General features: G+C 48.0%; 1 non-coding gene across 1 annotated transcript; it reads left to right on the top strand.

The window, feature by feature from the left end:
• Positions 1-5,121: 5,121 nt before the first annotated feature.
• Positions 5,122-5,194, top strand: PHYSODRAFT_t456. Its single transcript has one exon. It is a non-coding gene; the product is annotated as a tRNA-Lys (tRNA).

Genomic DNA, 5,194 nt, shown 5'->3' with positions numbered 1-5,194 from the left:
GAACCAGGTGGTGGCTCAGCCCGTTGCTGGCGCGTCGCAAGATCTTGTGGCGGCCAATGCTGGCGATGGTCAAGTTACGGCAGGCCCGAAGATGGAGACGATGCTGATGGATCTGCTCTGCCGTACGACGGAGACCCAGCAGCAGTTAGCAACACAGCAGGGAGCGATGTTCCACACACTAGGTCAACACACTGCTGACATCGACAAGTTGGCGACGGCGATGGCGCGGATGGAGGCAAAATTAGATGCGATGGCCGAGTAAGGCATCATGAACAATGGTAATGCGCGCCGCGGACAGGAGCGGTGACGCGCACGTAGCTCGCGAGCGAGACGGAGAAAAAAATAGCCACGGCTTCATGTGTGAGGTGACGAAAGAAAAAGAAAAAGCAGCAGATTCAATCATTCGCTCGCTCTTTCAATTGTATTCGGATTTTTAGCGTATAGAGATTGGGAACCGCCTTTCATGTTCATGTGGTGAAGTTTGGTCTCAACCCCAAATACCCTGGAGACTGATCTTGGTGACATTTCCGCTAGAAAACAAACGAATTTATACTGGAATAGCAGTGGTCGATAGGTCATGCTGCTAGGCAGCTCAAATGGTTAATTGGCATCTCGGAAACTGAGGCCGGTATCCATGATCCTGTTTCGCAGTCTGTCTTTAGATTGACCCGGTACTGAAGCCGGTAACTGAGGCGATATTACTTTCTGTCTAGTCGAGCTAAACATCAATCGTGATGAACAGAACACGACTTCTGCACCTATTGGTCAAAGTCGTACCTACCTACCCACCCGCCTGCCCTGCCTCGCGAGCTACAACGATTGCCGCAGTACCTACACATCAAGGAAGATTGACTACGACGCTAAAAACTAGAGTAGCTTCGGCCCTGCCTCCTTGCCAATATCTGAACTTTTCCAGGTGCGAAACTAATAAGTCTACTGTGCAGACAATTTTTTTTCTTTTTTTACTGAAAAGTATTAAATACATTAGATAGGTTTTGAAATTCGCTTCACCCGCACGTTCACCCTCAGAGCAAAATGAGCAAAATCGGGACCAGAGTACTGGAAGCTGCTCTAGATAGGTGCGCATACAGTTGTACAGTCTACCTGTATATGTTTGAACTTAATGAATTCGTACAGGTGCATCTGAGGATCGAATTCTGATGGCTTTGCAAAATGTAGGGATTTTGCCCACTGATTGCACACTGATCTGTGTGCAAAAGTGCAACGAGTGCGAACTTAGACGGCTGTGAAGGTAAAGTGAGGGTGAGGAACGCTTCGAAACCTATCTATTCAACCCTTCTAGCCCCAACCTTATTCTGTAGTGATTATACAGATAAGATGACTTGATTAAAGTATACGTCAAAACTGCTGGAGGTATGCTATTGCAACCCTTTACAGGATGACGGTACAGCAATCGTGCACTTCCAGCACAAAATAGCTGCGAAAGTGGACAAAAGATGAACAATGTATCCACCATCTGATAAAAATGGTGTGTGCTCATTGGGCGAAACAAACGTAACACACACGTTAATACCTATAGAACTGCAAAACCTGTCACGCTCGGTATGAGTCCGAACCGAGGAGCGTTAACAGCACCAGCCATCCGTCCTTCATGCCACGCCGCGGGTGAGGCCCAGGCGCTGAGGAAAAAATTGCCCAGTTCCTAACTAACGGAGTGAGGAGGAACTGGGCAATTATTTCCTCCGATAGACTTCGTGTATGCATCTATTCGCTCCTTACGAATCATCGCCATCGTCTTGCTAACTAGCGCTGGTGATCACTTTATCGCGCTGTGGCGTTCGCTCATGTCCGTCGCACGCACAGTATCCATAAGATGTAATATACGAATGTATTATCGATAAGCTCTGCTACATCCTAAATATACAGTAGCATGCAGGCCAAACGCTCTCGGTGGTCACCCCAGGCTTCGCGCCGTGTACGTCGAAGCGTTTGCTAGAAGTCCTTGTTTAGTAGACTCCGTTCCACGGCCGCCTTACCCTGTAGCATCCGTCGTATTCAAATCACACAAAGCCTTGTTCTGTACCTTCCGCTGTATCCACTTGATTGGTCTGGTTTGCTCTGTAGCATCCGTCATATCCATCGCTGCCGGACTGGTCTATTCTGTAGGTACCATCACAATATATTCAGTCAATACACGTTGGTCTGCAGCTTCCATCTAGCCCCTCTATCGCATCGCCTCCATCTGCCGTTTATCCCCTACCTGGTTAGCGCCTGAACGACGCATGCGCTGCTGAGGAGCGCTAGTTGAAGCCGTTGCTACCGCTGCGGATGCATTCATGGAGGTGGTTGGTCCAGGAGTGACGAACGCGCGTCTCGATACTTAGTGGTAGCCGGCAGCACCGCCTCGCACGGCGCACTATGGGCTCGCGCGCGCTTGAATACAATTCCAGACTGACCTTAGACCATATATCGAACAGACTGTAAATAGACTTGCTTACCTTTAGCATCACTACCACGAGTAGACTGTTATGGCGACCTCGAGCTCCCAGTAGCGCCTGGCCCTCGCCTACGCAGCAGCACTAGCACGTTCTTACCGGGATTGCAGAGCTCGAGGTACGTCTGGTCAGGGCGGTTTCTCGTTCCGAAGTGAAAGGCACCGCGAGTGGCTGCCAAACGGTCACTATGGCCTTACACCCCAATTTTCCAACCTGTTGGGGATTTATACTCGTCCTTGTATAGCCGCAGAAGAATCCCCGTCTATCTACCCATCACAGATCCAACAGGAATGATCGGCTGATTACTCACTATAAAAAAACAATGTGCGAAGTTTTTCGCAGAAACCAAGTTTGCTGGTATTAAATCCTGTCGAAATGCTTATTCTGTAGGATACAGAATATGGGGCTAGAGGGGTTAAAGCAGCTACAAGATATGCGACACTCAATGTAGTACATGCATAGCCCTCGCCTGGACTCATAGCGCTTCTTATCACTTGCTAGGTAAAATAGGCGGTGGTTAGTTAAACTTCCAGTGATTGAGGTAGACCGAATTCCCCTTCAATTGTCGTGATATGCCCCTGGCGTCTGTTTAGTGCAGTGCACTAAAGTACGTGTACAGAACTCCCCGCCTTAGCCAAAAAGGTGGGACCAATAAATCTTGCAAGGTTAAGAGAATTGAAAAGGAGGCTAAACATACTGATTTATTACAACATTGCGGCGCATAGCTATTGTGTAAGCTTCCCGCACTCGACACTTTCCCTCCCATTTTCAGTTAAATCAGTATATGGTGAATTTATGCACGGATGTGCATGGATGCTGACAACAGTGATTTGTACTATCTGTGCGAGGTACCAGACTTTATGCAGGCGAGGGCAAGCAGGGGAGTTCTGTACTTTGGTGCATTTGTGGGAACTTTCCTGCACTGCACATGGATAGTTGTCAACAATTTGATCGGTCTGCAGTGCTAGCGTACCCCTCCAAGTAGAGCCTACTATTTTGTGTCGAAAACCCTGGTTTCTCCCGTAAAATTGATATCCCAGCCTATGCCAGCCGTAGCCCTAGTTTCTATTCTATACATCTACACTACTGAATAAAGTGCATAGTAACTAGCAAATCACCATGTATCGCTGTACTCCGTGTTGCACAGATACTAGAAGTGTCGTGAAGAGTGGGGTACGATTACGTGGGTGAGGTAAAACCCCATCCAAGGTAATCAAAATGAAAGGTGGGGTACTACTGTAATTGAGAGTGGGCTTTTACAGTATTAACCATAGTAAACCTGTGATACATGTTCTCAAAAGTACAATATTCTAGTGAAATTTATACAAAGTATCCATTATTGTGCTTTGCGATGATTTTGGCAATATGAGGCGAGATTTGCTGTATTTATAGCGACCACCTGCTAGATTTACGATAAATCGAGGTGCATAAATCGGTGGAGGCCTAGAATTTCGCTAAAAGCGCCACAAGTGCACTTTTGAAAGTGCAATTGTGGCTGTGCAGCTGCAATTCTGTCGGGTTTTATCCACAAGCACCTACACACACGACAATTATGCACAAGAGGGTGGATATGCTGGGGATCATCACTGTGTAGAACTGGGTCAATGCATGGCTGCTGACAGGCCCACCCAAGTCGATATATATATGAGGAGGTGGATTTATGCATAAGTTTAGCAGGTCGTGAATCTTTTTTCACACATAATCAGGAGCAGGCTGTGCCATATTTAGTGTCTAAAATGGTCGGCAAAACCATTGCAAAACACAACTAGAGGGTTGGACTGGTAGTGCTTTCTTTAATAATAAAAACAATACAAATCTAGAAAAAACTAAATAATTACGGGTTGACTCTCTGGTCATCGAACGCAGATAAGTACGAAGAAGATGGTAAATGACCAAGCTTTCAGTTCAACTTCAAACGTTCATTCACAGAGTTACCTCACCGCAGTCTTCTCATCTACGCACAGACAACGCATCTACAGACAACGCATCAAGCGGCGAGCTTTGGCGGTACGGTGGCCCCGCTCTCTAAGGGCACATACTCGCTGCCGTGTCGTCGGAGCGAGCTGCTAAACCACCTACATACCTACTCATCTCTTTTTATTTTACACTCGGACAGGTCGAATGTGTGTTACTGTACAGATCTACATCTACATGCATCACGGTGCGGAGTTGTGCGGCGCGCGATGCATCGGTACAGCAGACGACCAAGGCCAGTTCTCAACCATCGTCGCTCGTCTTCACGGTTCCTGTAAATTTATGTGGCTTGAGCCGGCCAGGCGGCACTATGCCGAAAAAGTTCCTGCTCTACGTGCGTTTGTGCGTCTAACTTCAGCAACTTGATCTGCTCGAAGCGGCAGCGGGGCATGCTTCAAGTGTAGTGGGAAGTCGTTGACTGCTTTGAAACCATCTAGCCCATACTTAATGTACTGGCTAGAATGGTTGCTGAAAGCAGAGCAGTGGTACATGCATGTCTCATGCATGTACCACTGCTCTGCCAATCAGTGACAGGGAAAAGGCGGGTGGCGAGGGTGCGTCTGAGGGTCTGCCGTGTCGGTCTGTGCGCGTGTGGTTTCTGTGCGGTTCGTGTAGCGTGTCGTGTAGGTGTTGTTCGTTGTTAGTGTTGCGCGTTGTTGTTGTTAAGTTGCTGTAAGGGTCGTGAAGGTACACCCGTCTAGCTTAGTCGGTAGAGCGCTGGCCTTTTAAGCCAGTGGTCGTGGGTTTGAGCCCCACGGGGGGTG

Source organism: Phytophthora sojae (assembly GCF_000149755.1).
Source record: "Phytophthora sojae unplaced genomic scaffold PHYSOscaffold_2, whole genome shotgun sequence".
Classification (NCBI taxonomy): Eukaryota; Oomycota; class Peronosporomycetes; order Peronosporales; family Peronosporaceae; genus Phytophthora; species Phytophthora sojae.
Note: the sequence above shows the minus strand (reverse complement) of the source record. Positions and strands in the feature narration are given on the sequence as shown.